A 24,250-nucleotide genomic window follows, 5' to 3' on the forward strand; every position below is an offset into this window, starting at 1 on the left:
AAGTTCCATATGTCAAAACTGAAGCTATTCATGGAAAAGTGTTGGTTTTAGTAAGCCTCAGGATAATTTAAATTCCAAATTGTCAAAATACCTTTTTTTTTGGTTTTTTAGAGGAAATGTCATGTTTTTGACATAAAATTACTTTTTACCTTGGCAATTTTCATTAATATATTGTGAAGGCTTAAAAAATAGAAGTCAGTTATCAGAAAAAAAATCATGTTTTGATTATTTTTATTATTATGACACCACACAGAATTTCCTATTTTTCCTTTGTCCTGAGTGAGCCGTAAAAATCTCAAAAATTCCTACAGATCAGAAAACTGCTTTGCATTCAGCTCTTACACATATGTCAGCATTTGTTTACCTCAGCATATTGTACCATTGGTTTTAGTTAAGAGTCAGGAGACAACATCAATATTGTGAAACCTACCCAAACATCTGAATTCTTTATTTAGGGGCATATTTTTTTAGATTGTGTCTTTCAGACGGATATGTCCTAAATGTTTCACATTTTGCACTCTTTTTTTTTCTCATAGACCTTATTATATTACATTATATAAAAGGCTATTTCATGATGTCAGGCTTTTCTCTGTCATCCAGTGACAGACAGTTGATCCATGAGTGTGTTATTCATGTGCAAATCCTTTCATTTTCTGGTATACATGTCCACTGCTGGTTCTGTCATTTTTTCATATGCAGTTCCTTTGATGTTAAAGAAATTAATTTGGAGCCACAAGTAATTGACTGAGTTTCCTACATAAAAGCATTTAATATACTACTTTTCAACCTCTGCTCTCCCACACGGCAAAAGGAATGTTTAAATTCATACCTTACTTAGCAAGACAACAAATCTGGGCTTGGGAACATTCAAACAGATTTTTAAAAATCACAGCTATGCAGGTAGCTGTTCAACTACTCGCTGCTCATTTGGATGCCTTTAGTTAAGACGATGGTGTAATCATGGCCAGAGAAAAACATGCTGCTCTGAAATCGTTACAGGGAGTACATGATAAAAGCAAAACCTTAACCTTCACACCAGTTCACTGCATCGAGACTTGAGTCAGAGGAAGCTACCTGCTGTATCAGCTTCAATTTCACTAGGAACTAGATGGCAGGTTCTTTTTGTGAGCGTGAGAGCAGCCTGTTACCAAAGTGACTAAGACTTTTGAGTCTTTTGAGACTGAGGCAACACTTGCAAGCTGTGTTGAGATGAGACACAATCACGTCCAGGGTTACAGGCTGGCAGACACCTGGAGGCTCTGGCACCAGCACTGTTATTCAGTACTGAATCTCAGCTTTGAGCTTCATGAATCTATGACTACTTGGTCTTTGGTTTATTCAAAGCACAAACCAAACAATCTCCCTGTATGCCATGTATATTAATCCAGAATGATTTCAAGGAAAGCTTGTACCTCTTTCACCAGCAGCAGCTGAAAGGGTCCTCCTAAGTGTAAGAAAACAAGACACTAAATGCAAATGGCTGATGACTCCGGACCAGCAACACAGTGGAACTGTTGCCAGTTGTCCCACAATGTTACTTATGCTTTATCTAGAGGGGGATTCAGTTAGCTATTGCTCACAGGGTGCACACCAAGTCTGTGCAGGCACCATGTCATTCACTTTCCTGTGTGGCACAGGCCAGAAAAGGTGGACATGTGAAGCCAGGAACCATTGTCATACCAATGCTTATCTACCATTGATTAATGGGAGTAAGACCCATATGCGTGTTCAACAAGGCAGTTGAGAGGATACAGTGCCACATGATAGTGCTTTTAGGGCAAACATTGACCCTCTCAAGTGTCTAGCAAGGAAAGGAACAAAAGCTTCATAACATCAGTCTTTCGCTATACTGAGAATCAATAAGCATCACCTTGTCACTTGCTGACAGATCCTACAGTTCTCCACTTAGCCGAATTAACCCAACTCTGACTTTGACGAAGGTCTCTATTCTGTCACCCATATTGGAAACTTCAGATTTAACCTGAAAATATTCAAATCTGATTGAATTTTCTTTAGTATCCCGGCAGGATTAAATTGGGGCCACACAGAATTTGAGCTAAAATACATCCACCCACTAAAACATCCTTCAAATCTTCCAACAAGTAACTCCCAAGGGAGAAAAATACTCCCTTGGCACTCTAACAGTAGATGAGAATTATCAGCAAAGTCAGTAGCAGGTGACTTCCATCTCTTCTGAGTGCGGATGGACAAGTACAGGGCAAGGAGGATACAGGATGATGTACAGTTGTGTGGGGTGTTCATGTCCAAGGTAATGCAAGTGCCCAATCTCTGGCTGCCAACGTTCAAGATTAACAAAAAAACAGTAAGTCATAATCTTGCTTCACTTCTGAGAAATAAATAACTCAACTACAATCAATAGATGGTGTAGCGTATGCAAGAAGGAAATCAAATATGTCATTAGAATCTGTCATTAGAAGAATAACTGTCCAGTTCATCATCTGGGACATTTTTCTGACAGCCTGCAAAGGGACCCTAAATTAACCTGAATACCACATGGATTCCTAACACACTGTATTCTGAATTTAATTGTTCAGAAAAGGAAGGGACCTACCTAAAAAGTCTCACACTTTCAGTACACTGTTTCTTAGAAAGTGGCACCACAATAGTCCCCTTCAGATTACAAGCATCGAGTTTGGAGCCAACAATGTTCTAGTGCCTTCTGCATCTCCACAGTTGCTGCTTTTATTATTCCTGGTCCCACCAGCTAGGAAATCAGGCAAAAAAAAAAAATCAAAATACAAAAACCATTTATCTCAATGAGATGAAACCAAGTGTAAGGGTAACATGGAGCTACAATGGCATCTTCATGACAGAGTTACAGATGACAATAGTTAGCAGCTCAGTCAGTGCAATGCATTAACAATTAAATCCAAAGGCAGATGTTTTGAGTTTTGTGGCCTTACCATAAGTAGTGCAGAGGCTTTACCTCCAGCCAGCTTGCTATTACTGGAGGTAGGATTTTCTACTTACACTCAAGCTGCACTCAGCACAGATACCTCTTTTACACAAGTTTTTCCATGGCCTTAAGGTTGTGTTAAATATAAGAAAATTATTTCAAGCATGTAGCCATTAGAGGATTAGTGCACACATCCATACATCAGTATCTAAGAGTGTCCATCTGAAAGACGTCCAAGCAGAGAGGGTTCTGACTGGTAGTCGCCATCCATCTCCTACTCCTGTCTACTGATATTGATAAGTCTGTCCCTTGCTCAGTACTGTCTCCTCTGAGATACAAGGTGAAGGGATAAGAAGGTTCTCAGTGTTTAAAGGTTAAACCTTATCACACAAACCTCAGGACCAGGCATCCAGCATTTGTATCAAAATTTGTATTAAAAATCATCACCTGACCTCGAGGATTCTTCCCCCACCTTATGCCATTGCCCAGGAAGCACTGATAAAGGTGATAACACTTCTGCAAGTGAAGCAGGAGGCAGACACAAGAAGGAGCTGGGGACTAGGATGATTCCACAACCTGGGTGCCACTCTGGCTGATAAAGAGTCCTACCCTCTCCCAGTGATCTCTATGTCTTTGATCTGCTTGGGCTTTTGAAAATTTTGGGGAAAGGTTACCTTTTTTGAGGGATCTTTTTTAAAAAAATCCTTATGTCAGTATTTATGTTGTATTGAATTATTCTGGTAGGAAAAGACTTAATGTCTCTCCTCCTTCTATACTGTATCATCTTTATTTACCACTGAATAAAATAAAAAAATATAGTGCAAAAAAACCCTTGCTTGTGTTTCACATATCTTTTATTGCATTTTCTTTTTTCCCATTATACATCATTCCTTTAAAATTCTCTGTTAGAAAAGCTACCAAACAGTAACAGGAAAATGATCTTGTTATCCTGCAGAAATTGATTTATTCCAAATTAAACTACATTTGATATGGTATGTTTTTCAAAGTAATCCTTTGTTATTCTGCCAGCCCCACTTTTCAATTTTGCAGTGAATATATGAATATACGCATTGTTTCCTATGAGCCTGTATGACTTCAGAAGAATTAAGACAATTTACACTTTTTAATTTTAATTTTATTTCATTTCTTTCATCAGTCTTTAAAGAAACTGTCAAATGTCCATAATTTGTCACAACAATGAAACAGAGGTCTCATTTCCCTCTTTTAGGCTAAATCAGAATTGCTAATTAATATACTGTAACCACTCTGAGGTGTCTACTAGTACTTAGTCTTAGAATTAAGTGGTAGAAATCTCAACAGTTTACCTATAGACAAGCTGACTTTCTGCCCCACACTGAGGAGTTCTCATGTACCACAATGAACTGAAAGAAAATGTTGTTTGTTTATAGATTTACAACATAAAGTTCATTTGCATTTATTCTTGCAAACCAAAAAGCAAATGTCTTCTTAAATAACATTTAGTGCTTCAGTTCTGGCAGCATTTCAGATACTAACTAGGAAAGAGATAAAGGTAAATAGAGAGACTGTATTTGCGATTTGATTGACAGAAGTGCTGCAAAAAGTGGGGCAGTATAGGTTAGGAATGGCAGCACATTTCCAAGACATACAGCTCTGTAAAAATTATGTCACATTTTCTTGTTACATTTCATAAAAGTGCATTCCATATATTTGTTAGCTTGCTACAGGGAGTAAATCGGCGTGTCCTTCCTCATTCTTTTGTTCTGGCACATAAAATTTCTACTGTTCATATGTATTTTGACAATCACAGGGATGACCCTGGAAAGCAGGGAAAAATGTCTTTCCATATTCACCACTGCTCTAAGCCAGGAGACTTGGCATCTAATATTAAACACCTGATTTCATGCTTGACACAGATCAGTAGTGCCTTAGATTTAGCATCTCTCAACCCATATTTGTCCATTAAATAACTTTGACTCTTTTGTAATGCAAACTAGCTGAATGATAGTTTCCCAAGCGTACAGAATTGCTCATTATGTCAGCAGCAGTGTCTGATTTGCGCTCTTGGCTATGGCAGTAAAAGGTCCCACAACTCCCCTTTGTGCTAGCTGAGTCTTCCTTGAAGGGGTAAGAAGAAAACAGGTTTTTTTTCACTTCCTTTAGTCTTTGCTGTTGTTGTTGTTGTCACTAAAGAGTATCTCCTACCTCTGTGCAATAACATGGAAAAGCAGCTAATTAAATTCAATGATGGTAAAATATTCAGTGCTGAAAAGGAAGCTGCTACAAAATCCATTTACGCAGAATATTAAAAGGAAAATTGCAAGTGCAGCTGGAGAAATTAATAAAATTTGACCAGTGGAGTCTCTTAGATAAGATTCAAAAGGCTGCGGAAATTCTTTAGGCTCTGATGGATTGAAAAAAATGAACTTCTTAGGTTATGACTTGGCCCTAAATGAGTGGGATAATTAAAATCATAACATTTATTCAACATGGGTTCATTTTATTTGGAATAGGACTCAATAATTCATAAACACTGTAAAAGTGAGAGCTGTTGGACGCGGTTCTGTAAACTGGGTTGGGGAATTCAAGAGTTTTTCATGCCTCTTTTCGGTTGCTCAGATGTGCGTCTTCCTCACTACACACTGAAGGTGCATGACGGATTCAACCCAGATTGTGTGGATAAGCAGTGGGCAGCCGTAAGATTTTCCTCAGCTGCAAATGGTGTGCCAAATCTGCTGGCATGTTCAGTAGATGGCTGGGAGCATTTTAGGCATGACAGAGCACACGGAGTCATTGTCAACATCTAGACATAGGCAGGTAAGAAGGATGCTTAAGAAAAAACACCTGGTAGAGAAAATAGGACACTGACAGCAGAAATGAAACTACAACAGGACTCTTACGCTAAAGGTTACCCCAAACAGTCAGAAGTAACTCTGAGTTGCATTGATATTTGCACATCTGTGTTCGTAGTCCTCTAAAAGTCTTACTGCTTCTTTTTCTTCTTTTGCTTCAGACAGTCACATGCCTGTGAAATGTTTTGCCTGACTTGGGAGGGAAATATCCTCTTCTGCTTTTCTATGCTAGATTATCAATTATGTTAAAGACTTCTCTGCCTACTAATGAGAGAAGGAGAGGATGAGCTTTCACTGAGAAGTTTTCTTTGAAGTGAAAATCTTTAGAACCCTCTCATTTCTAAGGATGCCATAATCATCTTGATGGAAGGAAAAAAAGAAGATTCTGGCTTTGTACCTGTCTTCTTCCCACTCTCCCCCTCTTCCTTCTCCCTCTCCTTCATGCACATGTGTACGTGCATGTGCACACTCTCTCTCTGTAGGGGCTATGTAAGTAGCAACCTATAACATATTTATTTTCTGAATTGCACATTTACATCCACACAGGTACAGTTATTTTTTCAAAATGGCCCACACCTGTAACACGTGCACACCAACACTCACACAAAACTCAAGGACTTTACTTTTATTCTTTTCAGTACGCTTTTATGGTTTTGACCTTTATTTTCTGCAGACATCCTGTCAAATCTTTTGCAAATGAATTTTATAGACACAAATATTTGCTCTAAAGGAATTTGGAATTATAAACACTCACACTCAAGGAGACTTTACTTTAAACATGAAAGCTTTGCTATGGAAATACTTGCATTCTTCACTTGAGGAATAAGATCTGCATCTTGTCTGACCGCTTCCAACCAGGCAGCACAGCTTGAGATGCAATTATGCACCATAATTCCCTGTGATAGAAGTATACTGACAATAATCAATTCAAATGCATTCAGATAAATGAATTTAAAATAAATTCATATTGCTGAAGGATGCTCAGCAAGCAGAAAAAAGAAAAGCCCAATAGCCTAATACATTACTTCTTGGGAATAGCTCTCTGTGCTCTTCTTCTGATACATTCTTCAGGAACACTTTAATTCAGTTCCTATAATTAGCGAATACTTCATAATCACCTTCCAGAGAATGAAAACTCTCTGTAACACTTGGTTTGATTTTTCAGGCATCGTCGTGTAAATGGTTCTTGTATCAACAAAAGGAAGGTTGTGGGAAGGGGGCTCTAAATTACTAGGAGGCATCAAGGTCAGTTCCTGTAGCAGACTACATTTCACTTCTTTGAGAAATACTAGTGAAATCCTTGTACCACTGAAGCCTCTGGGCATTTTGACAGCCGCTCCTCCAGCAATCCGGCTAGGAGAACGGCTTCATTTTACATTGTGCAAAGTGGGAGGAACAGTGAGGTATTTGGGGACTGAGTCAGGTGCTCCTTTCCTTACCTCGATGAGGAGGTCACCTGTGAGCTGTGCCCAGGCCTGGGGAGGCAGCAGGCAGCTCACTCCCAGGCATTTCCCTTGTGCCCTGCACTAGCAAAGCCCCTCCAGCTACTCTTGTTCTGTTCTTCTACCTCTTTCCCAGTCACACCCCAAGGCTATGATGTCTACAGGCAAAAAGTGTTCCTTTAAATAAGATTAACTGCTTGTGATAGTATGGTGAGATTACCATGTGGTTTTTAACCCTTTGAGTGTTCTGGGACAGACTTTTGGGAGTCTATGGAAGCTCCCCTTGGCATAGAGAATGCTGCCACTGTAGCTTGCTAGTGCATTTTCTATTGAGATTGCATGTTGAGAGATGTGGAAAATGTTGGCTGGATATCGATCAGATATATCGTCGTGCTTGGTAATTATTCTGTCAAGTGTCCTGTCAGAGAAGAGAGTGGTAGAAAGAGCCATGGAAAACTGGACAAAGACTGTTGTTCTGGCAAATATATTTGAGCTTAACGTCCGCAGCTATAAGAAGGAACACAGTTTATAAGCATTATTTCATTTGAATCAGCCTAGTGAAGAAAAAGTCTAGAAAAGAACTTGCACCACAATTTTACTTCTGACACTGTTTGCCAAGTGTTTGAGAATCTAAAAAGAACTAATGACTAAAAAACCCAAATGAAACAGTTTTAATTTTAATGATATTTTGTCTATCTCTTTTCTTTCTCTACACAATTAATTTTATAAGAGAGGGTTGCACATTAAAAAAATACATTAGTTGATTACAGCTCACTTCCTGGACCCCATGGATTCCTGCAACTCCTCCTGTTAGCAAGCATCCCCAGAAAATTCCTTGTTTTTCAGTTTGAACCAAAGAAGGCTTTTATGACATTTCATGTTAAAATATATTTACCTGAAATAATTGCTCAGAAGTCATCTACAGGATTTAAACTACTCAGAAGTACTCTATAGGATTTAGACTGTGACAGCCAAAGGATTTAAACTGTGATAATGCTTTCTGTCTCAAAAATCAGAGCAAGGAATTTATAACCAAATGGATCTGTGGTAATCTGATTAGACCAAGCTTGCACCTTGGAATTGGTGTATCATATACCTTACGTATAATACAACACATAATAATATAGCTCTTTGATTTCCTCTAGCACGTCTAACACACTCATGTTATAGTGTCATTCCACAATTAGTGGAATAATTGGAGAGATATTTGAGATAGTTGAAGATAACTGCACAAACACTAGGCAGCATTTTTGAGAAATTAATTCAAAATGTGGAAGGGGACTATGTCTTTCAAGCATATGAAAGTAGCTTGATAAAAGACCTGAAAGTCAATAGCGTTATTAGTTCATTGTTGGGAAGTCAGGGGAAGAGCATTTGTAAGACTAACCTTTCATGCAAGGATAAGTTAGATTAATGGTTTACAAAATGTTCTGAGTAAAGTAACTCTTTTACCCGCAGGGTTTTACGTAGGCAGGTATGTGAGAAGTCTGTTTGCAGTACTGCAGGGTTGGCATGCACTACTTATTTAGATTCATACCTGCAAAGCCAGTAGTGATTTCATGCCATCAGAATGAACTTGGAACAGATTTCTTTGCTCTTTCCAAAAGAGATAATTAGTAAGCAGCCCTCCTGGGGGAGACTGGTTCTTTCTTTAACCTTCACACCTTTTGAACTGCATGCTTTTGAGGGCAATGTTAGAAGGACATTGAAGGACTTTGGTCAAAGCATAAGACTAGATTCCTAAGTCCCTGATTCTCTGTCTATATCTAGTAGGAAGATCCTGTGCGGCCTGGAGTTCATCATATAACTTTTTATGAGTCATACATCCCTTGCTCTGATACTGTAAAATTTGTCCATCTCCCAGGTAGATATCTGAGTATTAAAATTTCTTTATACTCTAGAACAGCACACATACTATGTAATACAAGAGAGGGCTGGGAGTTCCACTTCATCACTGCTTGTATCACACTTTCAAATTATCAGTTCCTAAGGTGTAAGTTGGGATGGGCACTGCCCTGCAAGATGCCAAGGAGCCATATTTTCTGCTAACCAAGTTGGCAGCAGTGGGAACCGAACATTTTCTGGGAGAGCTCAAAGAATTAAATCATACTGTAGAGCAGAGTCAGCGTAGATACACATACACAACATACATATATAGACATGTTTACACACACATCAGCCAATTGGACCAATAAACTAAGTAACATTTAGTCAGGTTTGCTTTATCTATGTGTATAAAATGACTATCTAAATCAGACATTTCCCTTCTTTGCAAGGGAAGGGAAATTGTCAGAGAACATATATGGAGGATGTCTATCCCCAGTAGGGTGCAGCCAGCCCCTTTCCTGCCCTCTGTTTCCAAGACTGCCTTTGCAGAGAGTTTTTGCTATAAAAAGCTCTGACTTTCCTCCCTAGATGAAGGTAACTATGCTTTTCTTATCATCAGTTTTCTTCTTTCACAGTTTCTGGTGCTACAGCTTTCAAGAGGTGCAAGGTGACCTCTCAGACCACGTACCTTGGCTGTGGCCATGGTTTGCCATTTGGCTGACTGCCCAGCAACTTCTAGAAAATCCCATTCTCTCTCATTACAAAGGGCTTTGGTTGTCTCTTCCACTCAGTCATAAATGTGTCTTGCACATGTGGCAGGTTGAATACGCTCTTTACGTGTATGGCAATGAAATTGTCTTTAGATAGGAACTGCCCATACATAATAAGTTTTAATACTTTCTCACATGCTGTAACAACAAGCTCACACAAGGTGCAAAAACCCATTAAAATATACCCTAAAATACTTTATAAATATAATTTTCTCACACACAGGGCCCGGCCTGGCTCTCGTTCCGGTTGATGCAAAGTAAGTCACGGACATTCTATGATCTTATTTTTTGCTAAATAATAGCAGAAGGAGAAAGAAATTCAGAGCCATACATTTAGACCATTTAAATAAGGAAGATTAGACCCTACACAGAGACTTTTCTATAAGTGTCATGGAAAAGGACCTCAGAAATGTTCAGTTATGTTTAAACATACCGTGATATGATGCCTTCTAAAGGAATCACTCCCTGCATGTTCTCTTCAAGCCAAGCACCCACAAATGCATCCTAAGGGGTGAAAAAGCTGTTGAAGACTAGTATAGGAAGCCCAACTGTCACACCAACTACTACGACAATGACACTGGCCACGGCTTAATGGTTTCTCAAGAAACTATTGGAGATGAGTACCAAAAAAGATGCTCACTGCTTTTTCTCTATAGCCTTTTTGAAAAGAATAATCAAAGAGGATCGGTGGCTATTAAAGAGGAGGCCATGTAACGCTGTAGAATCAGCCCTTGAATATATATGGTCTGAGTTCGCTGAACTCCACACACCTCTGTAAAGGCTTTCCCTTTTAACTGAGGGAGAAACATGCTCCCTATTTCTTTTCCTACTAGAATAATTACATTGTATTAAGACACACCAGGCAGGTCAGAGCAAAGCCTGCTTGGAGTTTGCATTTCAACTGCACATTATGCACTTGCATTGTAATATATTCAAACTGACAGAATCGTTACGGTGAATTAATCTGAATTATGTCTAGACATATATTTACAACAAGCATCACAGAGACTGGTGGCTGACTGCTCGGAGGAATTAAACAAGAAAATCCCAGGCTTAAATCTTAAAAATAAATGACTAAATTGATGAATAGAGGAATAAATGAGGTTAGGCCATGCTTCAAGGACAACATCAAGATCTTCTCCCTAGAATTTGACTAGTTTACATGTTCCTTTGCCCGTTTATAATTTTATTTATCATCCTCTCTGCTGTAGGGACATAACCCTGATGTAATGCTATTGCAGGCTCAGAAAACCACACAGGGAGAGTGCTGGGAAGTCACAAAAAGTCATAGGAAGCATTACATGATTTCTGCTTCTGCACAGTAAAAGTGTCTGGATACACCCACACTTGGAACGATTATAATGAATCTTCCATGGCTATTTTAAGCCAGGTGGGTCAGGAAGCTTAGCTATCATTTAAAAACCAGCAAAGTCAAAGACAAATTAGCATCATTCCGCCACTAGTGATGATGGGGGGAGAAGAAAGTTTGTATTTCACACTGTTATTATATATTATTTCATAGAATCATAGAATAGTTAGGGTTGGAAGGGACCTTAAAGATCATCTAGTTCCAACCATATTTGTAAGGACAAAGGCTTTAGGAACGAGGGTGATTGCTTTCAGCACTTTCCCCCTACAGATAATAATTTTATTACCTGTCTGTAACAAATCCACAACACTGCCAGTGGATCATGTAATTAATTGCAATTTTATAGACAGTATATACTGTACTTCATCCTAAACTCACTGCAGAATAAAAGCTTGTAACTGCAGGGTGAGGGACAGCATGTGAGAGGTTTGGTTTTTCATCTGTGATGGTAGCCGTGACTCTCAGGAGAGCTCTCAGGGCAGCTAGGTATGCAGGGGATACTTGACCCAGCATCCGAGCCAGCCAAAGAATCTCGAGGTCAGCAGAAATGACCATGCTGGTGTGTCACGACAGCATTCCTCTGTGGTGAACCAGGAGGAGTATGTTCCAGCTCCCAGGGAAATGAAATGCTTTCCCTGATGCTCCCCTATCATGGGATTAGTGACAGAGGAGGGACTGCCTCTGCCAGCCCATTTGGGTTTGAAATCTGGATCTTTCCGCTGCAATGCAATCTTTGTGTGGCTGTCCAGGAGGCCTGGGAAAAGGCTGGGAAAGGAAAGCGAGCTGAGACCAAACAGGGAGGAATTAGACACCAGACAAGAGAAATGTGAGACCAGAGGCTGGTTCAGCATCAGGGCTCTGCATGTCCCAGTGTGCTGGAAAGCACTAGTAATTTTTATACTTGAGGAGCAATGCAACAGTAAATCCAACTCCTTGAAATACCTTTTTTCTTCATGGGGAAGCAGGAAACCTTAGTAGGGGCCGTAACATGTCTAAACACCTTCCAGCCTGGAGAAGGCTTTCACTAGCTGACTCAGAGTGTGGGCAGAGCTACCATCTATGCAGATGTGCCTGCAGATAAACCAGGTGGAAACAAAGCAGTGCAAGTATTGTACATGTCCTGCAGAGATGGGGCTGAGGTAAGAGTGATGGCAATACAGAAAGGTCAAATTAATTTCTTAAGAATGTCCAAGGGACAAACTCAGCATTTGAACCCTGCTTGAAATATTGAAATCTGGGTGAGTAACTGCAAGTGTAGTGGAGGTTTGCCTTCAGGAAGACTACTAATGCTACCTTTAATAAGCACTTTAAGCACAATGTTGGAAGTATTTAACAGGTATTTAGAAAGCAGAAGTCAAGATGTGAGCATATGGTATTAGCCACTGCTGGAAGCTGGCTTGCATTTCTGGTCTCTGCTGGTTAGGGCAGGCTGTATTAAAAATACAGTGGTTTCAAAGGGGAGCCCCAAAGATGACTTGTGGGCTGCCTAGCAGCCTGTAGGGGGGAGGCATAAAGACCATAATTTATTCAGTTTACTGATAAAAAAGAAGCCTGAGATGAATCGGGTATTTTGTGCAAGTGTTAGCACGTGGGCTGGATATCTGAGAGTAGAGAGCTTTTAAACTTCTAGTGACAAAGGCATGATAAGATCCAATCACTGATAAATGTCCTTTGGTGGGAGAAACTCCAAATCACAAACTGTAATCAGTGGCAAAGGTCTCACATGATTGTCTTCAGGCTATGAAAGAAAAATTCCTTTTCTCTGCCTTCAAGATATATTTTGGTGACTTCTCTAGCCACCTACAACTTTTCAATGGATCAGACACTGGCCAACAGTTGGAAACAGGACAGCACTGTTGCTAGACTGATAGAAGATAGTATATAGTCTCAGCTTTCTGCTTTGTGTGTTTTCCTCTGACCTGCAGAATCATGCCAATGGTCATATTTGGGGTAGGAAAAACATTTTATAATACTCCAAAAGATAGTCAGGCAGGGATCTTGAGATTATTTTCCTTTATCTTCAGCAAGGAGTGCAGTTTGCAGGCTGGAATTCCACACCGACCCATGGGTCTTCAGGGTGCGGATACTTGGTTCCCTCTTTTTTGCACCTGGTGCATAACAGTTTCTCCCAAGAGCTGCAACACTTGGTGTAAGACTAGTCTTTGGGACATGCAGGAATACAAAAGCTTCTCTTAGGCCAGTTAAAAGACATTGCTACCCAAATCAAACATTTAAAACAAAGTCCCAGAAAGTCCTTCTCAGCCACTGTCCCATCGTGGCAATGCCCTCACTCCTCGTGCAAGTGCCCCAGCTAGAAGCAGTGAGCAGCTTAAAGCCCGTTTCATTTCTGTCCCCATTAGGATCAATAAACTGGAACTCTTCCTGCTCCTCTCCCCTTAATAACTTAATGTAGCAAGTATTCTCAGAAGATCCCAAACTGAGCACACTGACTTAAAAATGCAATGGCAGTCACCTTTAAAACATAGCCAGAGAAGAAGGTCTTTATTTACCTGATAAAGTGTGAAAATGCCCAGCTGAATTTGGATCACTTGACAGAGGTTTAATTGTCCTTTCTCTTCTTGGGAGAAGATAAACCTCACATTTCCAAGGGAAGAAATCTTTGCTTCTGGCACTCCCTTGAGCACTCTAGTTACACAACCATTTTACAAGCAGGCAAACACCGACATCAGTCATGGTTCTGAAGAAAAATGTAATGTCTGCTCACGTATTTGAAGGAAGAGCACTGACCTATCCTTTCTAATGTAAATTAAGGCCTGGGAATACTGAGTTAAGGTACTCGGATATCCACCTGCAAGAAGTGGAGTACATGAGTTTTAGTCTTGTTGTCAGAATGTGCCATTAATTGGGCTTTCCTGCTGTTCCCAGCACTGTATGAGGAGCCCGTCCTAGGTTTAGCAATTAACTATGAGCTTACACGTGAATAGTAATTATTCTGTGGACCTGAAGCTTAGAGGTTTCTAAAATTTCCATCCAGACAAGAGACAGAGAAAGGCTACATCAAAAGAAGAATCATAAAACTATTTTCAGTATAAAGACATTTCTGTAAACTGCCCATGAGAAATACCTGAGGTTTTGCAGAACCTTTTGTCACAAATGAAGCTGTTCTGTGAGTAGTAGAAAACAAATCCTTGATGTAAACCAGTAATTATTGCCATGCTTCTTTCATTCACATTTTTAGCCTTTTTAAAATTGGAAACACCCCTAACTGAGCTGTCCGTGTACGCAGCTCTGTTTTCCCTTAGTTTTTGAACTTACTTGCTGATTTGAATCAAATTTGAGATAAGAACTAAACCCTCAAATGTTCTCTCTGCCAGAACATTACTCTGGATCAGAGCTGGAATGTGAAAAAGTGCAGGGAAATCTGGAGAGGGGACAGAAAATTTTACTACTGGTCTGTTAAATCAGCCAAGAGAGACAGCCCTGTAAGATACTTGGCTTCATGTTTTGTACTTATTGTTTTTATCTGACTTTCTCTTTCTTTCTGTACATAATGTCCACAGTTTCTGAAGGTCTGAGCCTTACTTATAAATTCCTCCAATAGCTGTGTGTTTTCGTGCCCCTTGGAGGAACTTTGCAAGAACAATATATTTGAGGGTCGTCAAATTTGGTTCAAATCACTCAACAAGTTCTGTGACTACTGAAGATGACAATATATGCAGGGTGCAGTACCAACAGAAATGGGAAATCTTGTCAGCCCTGCAGCCATGAATAAACCATCTCATACCAGTGAGAGCTAATAAAAGAAGGGCTCAAGCTACTTTATCTACTCCAACACATCCTCCATAAAACAGCAGGTTAAATTTCAGGCTAGTAGAAACTAGTTTATTGCTTTTAAATGCTTCATTTGCTGCTTCTGATTCATCAATAGAAGAGCGGGCTACAGCATGCAGGGAGGTTTGTTTGGCCAGCTGTGAGCCTGAGCAAGTCCAGACTCATGTGACCAATCATCACTTTCTCACTGTTAATATACCCATGCAGAGCTCTCTGTTCTTGTTCTTGGGAAGAGTGGGTGAGGATGGAGGGAGCATGTGGATGAAACATAGTTCCAGGACAGCAAGTGTCATTTGATCAGCACGTGGAGGCATGTGGAGAGGCATGGCAGAGGAACATCTACAATGTGCTCTCACACACAGAGATCGCTATATTCTGACTGCCTGAGTAATACAGGTATATTTAAGAGGTTGCAAAGTGATAATTAGCTTTTGAATCTAACATTTGGGGTCAAGAATCTTGAGATTATTCATTCATGACGGTCAATGTGCTTCCATTAAAAAAGGCACATTTGCTCTTTTTATCCAATATTTTTTGCCCTTATGCATTTCAAAAACTCCTAACATCTCACAAAAATTAAACATCTCACTTTCTAAGCAACACAATTGAAATAATTATAATATTGTTTCTGCAAAAATTATGTTTGGTATCTGCTTCTGTGCAGATAACCCATCCTACCATGTAATAGAAACTCATTTTAAACAGTGCACAGTTACACAGTTCATGTGAGGTCTGATTCTATTTTCAGTTATTAGCCATGAAAGCTACTACTGTACAAGCTATCGGTTCAATGATAACCATTTGCTAGGTAATTGCATAACTTACATTAGCTCAGTGCCACATGCTAGCTAAGGCACGAAGTGTTTGGTCAGGGGTAGCTGTGTCTGATTGCAGTATGCAATTAGGTTTCTGCTGAGAAAAATTCTGCAGGCCCCATTTGCATTTATGTTAATGGCTTTCTGCTCAGTTAAAACAGGGTAAAGAAGTCTTAAACCAAGTGCGGTTTTCTCATTTTATCTCCTCTGGGTTCCATCACACTTCCTGAGCTGCATGATTATAATCTACATATTTGGATATTGGTGAAAAACACCTGTATGTTTTCATACAGATGATTATATCATTGCATGCGCACACATGCAGCACAGATAATCTCTGCATGCACAGTGGTCAGATACATGCTGGGATGTTGGATTTACTGCTTAGATCTGACTCACAGTGGAGCAAGTATGTAGAGCAAGTACGCAAATGTAGCAGATAGTTCAGACTGCACAGATGCTTTGCAATGCCTGTATTCCTGTCTGGGAAATCCCTGACCGCAGCAAAAGATCCTTAGTGCCGCAGAAGTAGGTGAGGATTGCCACCAGGTATGAAGAAAGGTGACTGTATGTGGCAGTGCAGCAGTTCCACAGTGACAAACTCGATTTAATTTGAATCAATTTAACATTTCACTCCAAACTGCTGGAATGTTACTTTTGGCACAATGCATCCACACTTCCCTTTGTCTTCGCAGCCAGCCAACAGCTCCCTGTGATGTTCAGTTGTCTGAATGTTTGACAGCTGTGTCACCTTCCCTGATGTCTAAGGAGGCATTTCCTTTGCTCCCTGACCAGCTACTTGACAAGCAGCACAGCAAGAAGATGAAAATACAGTGTTTTTATGAACAAAGGACAGACAAGTGCAATAAAAGCTGATCATGAGCCTCTCCTCTCAGCTACTAATGTCGCAATGCTGACCAGCTGCAGGCAGCCCAGGAGGTAAATTAGTAGCTGCAGGGTCTGGCGGGTGAGGCTACCCATAGAAGGCCCCCATAGAAATACCAGCAGGCTCCAATAAAACCCAAAGCTGTGACCCCTGGGCAGAGGTTTGTTTTTCGGAGAGCATGGCACGCGGCTGCACGGCCGTGCGCAGCGGGGCTGCTGACGGTGCTGCCCAGCAGAATACAAAGAGCTCCTTGTCAGGCTGCTGGTGACTTGTCCCAAAGCACTGCAAGACCAGCGTTGTTTTCTGGTCTTAGTCACTTGATCGCTTGCCCGTGGGTTTATCCCTGCCTCTGTTCACCGTGATTTTAACTAGAATTCAACTACATCAGCTATTAAAAAGAAGCATTCTGGCAAGGGGAGTGAGCAGTGGCTCAAGGCACGTCAGGACTACCTTCTGCTCCGCAGGGCTTCAGAAGGCCAGGGAGGAACTGCTGGGCACATAGCAAAGCCACATGGCTGCACTTCGCATCGACAAGCCTGGCTCCCACCTTCGCCTGCCCAAACCACCTGCTCCGCAGACTTGTGCAGCCCTCTGCCAGTGCGAGCTGCCCTGGGGAGGGGCACCTGCTCCCCTGAGCATCCCCATGGCAGGGACAGGGGGGACCACTGCCAGCGGGGGGTGGTGGTGGCAGGGGAGAGGGGAGGTGGCTGGGAATGGCTCCAGTTACCCAGCTTCAGAATCAGTTGTCATCTTAACAGCCCAGCCTCTGCAATCAGATAAAAGATCTGCTGATGCAGCCCAGTAGGCAAGAAATAGCCAAGGGACTGAGCTTGCATGTGCCCACTGCTCTGCCAGGTCCCCGGCAGGGATGGTTCAGGGACAACTGAGTGGTTGCTGCCACCTCCTCACCTCACTGTAAGACATTTGCTCAGGGCTGAGGGGAGTCCTGTCCTGGGAGCACACGATTCTCTCCCTTACAGCCAAGGTGAGTCTGAAGGAGTATCTTGGATGCAGAGGTGAGCAGTGCCAGTGTACAAAGCTGTAAGAGGGATCCTACCTCCAATTTTTATGTTCTCTTAGTTTGACTGAATCTTCCCAGCAAAATGATTTGTGGAACCAGAAGCTGCATCTTATGGATGCCTTTAAGCAGTTTCTTTTTTTGGGGGACGTACATTTACATCTGTACAAAAGTGAACAGATTAGCATTAGTACTGAGCAATCCCGGCTCCCAGGGAACTCATCAAGACTTGATGAAGGGCAACGCTCCTGGAAAACAGATGGCTTGTAACAAATTGCCCAGCTGTCAGCATCACATCAAGAAATGCTGTCCTGTGCGTAGATCACCTCTATCGTCATGGCTGCTCTGGACAGTCACAACAGCCGCAGCCCTTACACTACATAGTGCCACACCTGTGTGCAAGGTTGATGTGTGAAGCTGCCATCAGGGATGCTGGGCAAGGCAAACAGAACACTCAAATGTCTTTCTGTCCTGCCAAACTCTTTTTGCCTTGAGCTTCGTGCCCCGAATGAACAAGCTATCTTGAGTTGCACACCCCCTGCCTACCAAATCTGAAGGAAGTGGCACTAATTTTCTACTACAAACCCACTTGCACCTGTTTATCTTTCTCAGTGAGCCTATCAGCACCAAATGTAGCCTCACGCCTCTTGCCTCTGCCACCTCAACAATGTATCTGCCACTGCCACTCATATCTCTGCTGAATGCAGGCTATTCTTCAGATGGCACTAGAAACCCATTGAAGTGAACACACTTTAAAAAAATACTCCCTCTGTGACTTTAAAATTTGGTTTAATCTTTTTCTGTAGTATCTTAAGGCAAGTTTGCAAAAACGCTTACAATTTTAGTAACGCTGAATCTCAGTGCAAGCACAAGCTGGATTGCTAAATTCCTAGATACATGGGTTTCATTTGATTCTATTTAGTTCATTCTTCTTAGGAAGCAATACAAATAGGATAAATGTATATGGCACAGGAGAAGACAATAGCTTTTGACTGCAGCTTGCTTCTTGTTGGTTTTATGCTCTGCTGGCCAGTGGGATGACACCGGTGCGAAAAGGAGCTCAGAACTGCTCCATCTTGGGGCATTCCCACGGGCTAAAGCAGCCATTCCCATGGATCACCCAAGGATGGGGAAGCCATGTCACATCCGGCCAGCAGATACAACATCTTTCAAGGTCCCAAGGACATGTGGTCTCTCAGATGGCAAATCCCCAGGCCTCTCCTACACATCCCAGCTTCCCATGCCATAGGCAGCCAGTCAACCTAATCTGTGATCCACTGACCAGATGCACCTGGTGTGTGGGACTACAGCAGCAGGGTGCTGCTCAGCAGGTGTTTGTGATACAGGACATCTAGGAGAAGGGAAGGGAGAGGAAAGAGCAGAAAAGGCAAAGCAACCAACGTTTACTTTCCCAGTCTCATGTTCAGCATGTGAGACCTGACAGTTGTAGGCAGCATGATTATATAGGGGCTGAGTGTGACAATACAGGTACTGTAGCAAGGATCAAAAGGGTCATGCATCTCCCTTCACCTTGAGCATGTGACTTGTTTCACTGGGAGCCGCTCTGGCTTTTAATGAAATTAGATGGTCAAAGCAAACTAGTGGGATTTGAGAACATACCGTTAAATTGAGCAATTTCTTCCTCTTATGTTAAAAATAGTTTTGCTATGCTGACCTAAAAGCTAGGTTTTGTTCATCAGATCATTTATTCAGATCTATAGTCCGCAGGATAATTAAAATTTAAGAGTTAATTAAACCAGCAATGATCTAAGCATAACTCCATAAAGGAGGCAGATACCTTATATCTCTTCTTAGAAGCTATGACTTCTATCACAAGTAATTACTTTCTCCTGTGGTGTGCATGGGAAAGACCTGTTTCTAAATGAGGACATTTTCTATTAAAAACAGCAGGAGAAATGTTCAGACACTAAGGGCTTCATCTGCAAGGCTGATTTTTGAATGAAATCAGCTCTAGTCTGGCAAAGCAATGGTGCAAATGTTTATTTATAAGTGTGTGAATAGTTCTGTTGCCTTTAATGCCATCACTTTTTCTCCTGAAGTTAGGCATATCCTTAAATGCTTTGTTTCAGCGGTCCCAGAGCACTTGCTGGAGGCTTGTTCAATTGGCAGCACACAAACCAAGAATCTAGGAATCATGGTCTTCAAAAAAGTGCCAGCAATACACAGTTCCCAAGATCCTGGCACCTAGAAGTTGCTCTGGCAATGACATGACTAGCAAACGGGCTGTGATGGAAGTAGGACTTGGGGAGACAGGGTACAGAGCTTTGTAATGGATGCATTCAAGGGATGAGAGAGTTGAGTTGTAGGCTTTTTCATGGGACTGGGACAAAGTGGATTGCAGGGCTGTTGGGAAAGGTGGTGGACTCGTCAGAGGTGGACTGTGGACCACACTGAGGTTGAGAGAGAGGTGCTATGAGGTTTGGGTTAAACCTCTACGGCTGCAGAGCTGGCTGTGGGGAAGTAAACTGAGGACTGCATGGAAAACTCCCTGGCTAGCAGTGGTCACTGCAGAGCAACATCTGGCAATTATGTCTCTTACTGTAAACACTGTCTATTTTTCTTTCTGTTCTTTGCAAGATGAGATACTGCACAGTTTGCAAGGTGACTTAAGTCATCTCAATAACATGGATTAATCATTCAGGATCCAGCTGTAGATGCGGGCAGTTTCTACAGCCTTTCAAGTTCTGGAAATACAGCTGACATGGTGATTCGAGAATGAGATTGCCGAGGAAACGGCTTCAAGAAGCTCTTGTACTTCAGATGAGGCAACGACCTAAATGCCCTTTAAGGGTACAGGGAGTGGCTTGTGCTGTAAACAAGTTCGTCAATGAAAGTGAACTTGAAAACAGACCTGAGGAAACAATACAATTTTTTTTCCTTCAGATTTTTCTTCATTCACCAATTAATAGATTGCATTTCTTCTTTCTTACAGCTGTGAGCATCTTACACTTTATTTTTGCCCCTGCCTAGCTAGCAACAAGAAATGAAAGCCACTCTTTGGCTGATTCCTCATGTCTCAAGGCAGAGGATATCTCCGCATCTGATTCTTGATTTGAGAAAGCAAGTAAGGAGGGGGTTGAATAAGAAGATGGCTTTATCTGAGTATCTGTTTACTATTGCTGTCTGCCCTCCCCATTGAAGGAGCGTCTCCTTCTGTAGACAACCCGGTCTCTGGAGTCCTGGAGATTTGTCTGGCTCCTTCTTGTTTGATTCAGAGGAAGAGTGAGTAGGTTGTCCAATCAGCACCAGGGAAGTAGCTCAATTTAAATGTTGACTAGTTATCGTTTGTTCAAAAACTGAAGAATCCGGGAAACGTATGGCAAAAGCATTGATGGGTAAGCAGTGAACAGAAATAAAATACTCATTGAAAAGCACTTAGTGCAAATGGTCTGTTGAGCTTTCTTTGGGGTAAATACAAAGTTTAAGTAGATGTATACAAACAGGTTTGTATATCAACATTTGCTCTTTCAAGGTGTCTGCCTATTCATATGGTATATTAGCCTGTCCAGCAGAGTAGCAACAAATACATTGCATGAGTTTCACGTCACTGAATTAATATTTTTGGGCACACTTGTTCTTTGGCTAATTTTTGTCTGTAGCAGGAACACATTTCAGAGCTCTCATTTCTTCACACACCAAGCAGAGGCAAAGGCTGTTAAAATAGGCTTTTTCTGATTTTCTTTGCTGACTTAGAAGGACAAGAGTAAGTGCTACCAGGTCACTCTGCTTGGAATCACTTACTGAAAGAAATCATCCAGCATTCTCTGAGGTTTTTTTTCAGCTATGTTGTTTGCATGCAGATACGCTTTGGTTTTAGCCTTTGTGGACTAGCACAAATAAGGCAAGCTTTCATGATAATGTTGCTGTCTTCCCCTGGAAAAAACAGCCTGCCCATCAACTGTGGCTGAAGTTACTAGAAATCAGCTAAACTCCACACTTATATGGATAGGCACAAGAAGTGTCAATTAAATGAATACAGATGTCCCTGTAATGACTATTCCTTTGGGATTCATGAGACAAAATAGAGTGAGATCTGCAAGTTTCCCATTTTATGTTATGAGTGATCTGGTTTGGGACCACCATTGTAGCTGAACTTGCTTTTTTTTCACCTTTTATGACCTGGTGGAAATGGAGATTACAGAGCTGGCTGAAACCTGATGTCGATTTCAGGGAGAAGAAAGGCTGTACAGTCACAAGACTGTTGTATCATATGACAAGAAATATGTACGCAAAGCAAGGAGGGGCTAGTGGCAGAGAAGGAAAAAAAGAGCCCTCATGTTTCTGTTAGAGATCTGCATCATTGTACCATTTAGTATTGCGATGACTCCAGCTTTCCTTGGGAAAGCGCATACTTTCAAAGCAGTTGGCAATGGCTCTCTTCATCCAGCAATGACTAGTTAGTCTCTTAAACAATCCTGTTGAGATACTGGGATGAACTTCTTACCAGATAAGAGTCACAAATGTTTACATTCTTACTGAAATATAGGTTCTCTTACATACATTCCACACTTCCACACATTAGCACATACACACAGCTACCTAAAGAAACCAGGCATCATTTTAGCTTTCTAAGGTAAAGAATTGCAGAGGTCTAGCAGAGCAGGAAAAGAGTCTCCCCAGTGTGGGGGTTGTGCCTGATCCCTTCCTGGGTCACGCTATAGGAAGATATGTGGGCAGATACCTTTAAGAATCATTCTCTCTTGTCTATCCTCCTCCACCTTTTGATTGTCCACTACTACTTCTCATTCAGTGCTAGCAAAATCACTAATGGATCTGTGCACAACTAGGTTGGGAGAAGGGAGTGGGAAGGAAGAGGTTGGCACTCTCACTTTTTCTGCAAGTTAGTTTTAGTCCATAGCACCCGTGGGATCCAGTTTAATGCATGTTGTATGGATGTGGGGGCAGCAGAAGGGAAAAAAGATGGCAGCAAGAAACTGAATGTAAGGGTAGATGGGTTTGCTTCTTTATGGTGCATTTCTGGCTTAAAATGACCATGAAATCTATGGCCTTTTTGTAGTATATTCTCTCAGGAAAACTTACCCAGTTCAACTATTCAGGCAAAATTTATGTGAGGAGAGTGAAAAATAAAGCTTTACATTGGATATTTTAGCTTTACTATGCAGAACCCACTTGCATACATCCATGCACCCATGAATCCCTATCATTACTGTAATACCTGCATATATCTTAATACTAACTCACATTTATCAATGGATTTTAACATTACTCTTTATTCTCATGCAAATGTAAAGTAGTCAGATTCTCTGTTGTGTTCCAGATAAGTAGGCAGAGTATGACATGGGTCTATTATTTTTTTTATCACCTGCTGTTATGTTCTTAACATAGAAAAAACAAAGGTAGTGGTAGAAAGGGAGGAGTAGGGGATGCTGAGCCCAGCATTTCAGCAATGCCCTTGAATTCTTGCTTTACCTGTTTGCCTGTAATTTTAGCTTATCAGAAGCACATCAGAAGCCTTAGGTAGAAATACAGACAGGTTACTGGGCTTGAAAAAATGAAGCCATGTTCTCCCACAGTACACAAAGCAAAGACTGCTTTACTGAGAACATAGTGAAATGGTTTAGACTCTATATATTTATAGAGAGATAAATCCTTAAGCTGTGCAAAGGAATGTCTTAGGAATTTTCAGTGTGCCTCTCTCCTCAGCTAAAACTCTTATTTCTAAAAGCGGAAAAGAAACATTCTTTGTCTGCATCCACTCCTCTGGCTTATGGGTAGAAACACCTGCCAGGATAAACAAACCCTGATCTTCAGTTCAGCAAAGTTAGGCACCTGAGTGCACTTGAGGGTCTGGGCTCCAGTCTCAGCTGTGAAGGTGGGCTTTCAAAAGCAGAATTTGCTCAACACAATATGGTGTTTCACAGGGGTACCATGTGGCCCTCAAATGACTTCAGTGATTCTTGATCTGGTGGTTGTATTGAGATAGAATCATAGAATCACAGAATTGTTTGGATTGGAAGATCATCTAGTTCCTACCACCCTGCCGTGGGCAGAGACACCTTCCACCAGTCCAGTTTCCTCTAAGCCACGTCCATCCTGGCCTTGAACACTTTAAGGGATGGAGCATCCCAAACTTCTCTGGACGATCTGTTCCAGTCCCTCATCGCCCTCACAGTAAAAAATTTCTTCCCAATAGCTAATCTAAATCTATCCTCTTTCAGCTTAAAAACAATTACCCCACTGCCTATGCCTGTGCTCCCTGATAAAGAGCCCCTCCCCAGCTTTCCTGTAGGCCCCCTTTAAGTATTGGAAGGCTGCTATACTATCTCTTTGGAGCCTTCTCTTTTCTATGCTAACGAAGGCCAACTGTCTCAGCCTATCATTATATGGGAGGTGCTCCAACCCTCTGGTCAACTTTCTGGACCTCTTCTGGACTCACTCTAACAGATCCATGTTCTTCCTGTGCTGAAGACTCCAGAATTGAACACAGTACTCCAGGTGAGGTCTCACAAGAGCAGAGCAGAGGGGGAGAGTCTCCTCCCTCACACTGCTGTTCACACTCTTGATACAGACCAGGATACAGCTGGCTTTCTGAGCTGCAAGT

Source organism: Cuculus canorus, chromosome 3 (assembly GCF_017976375.1).
Source record: "Cuculus canorus isolate bCucCan1 chromosome 3, bCucCan1.pri, whole genome shotgun sequence".
Taxonomy (NCBI): domain Eukaryota; kingdom Metazoa; phylum Chordata; class Aves; order Cuculiformes; family Cuculidae; genus Cuculus; species Cuculus canorus.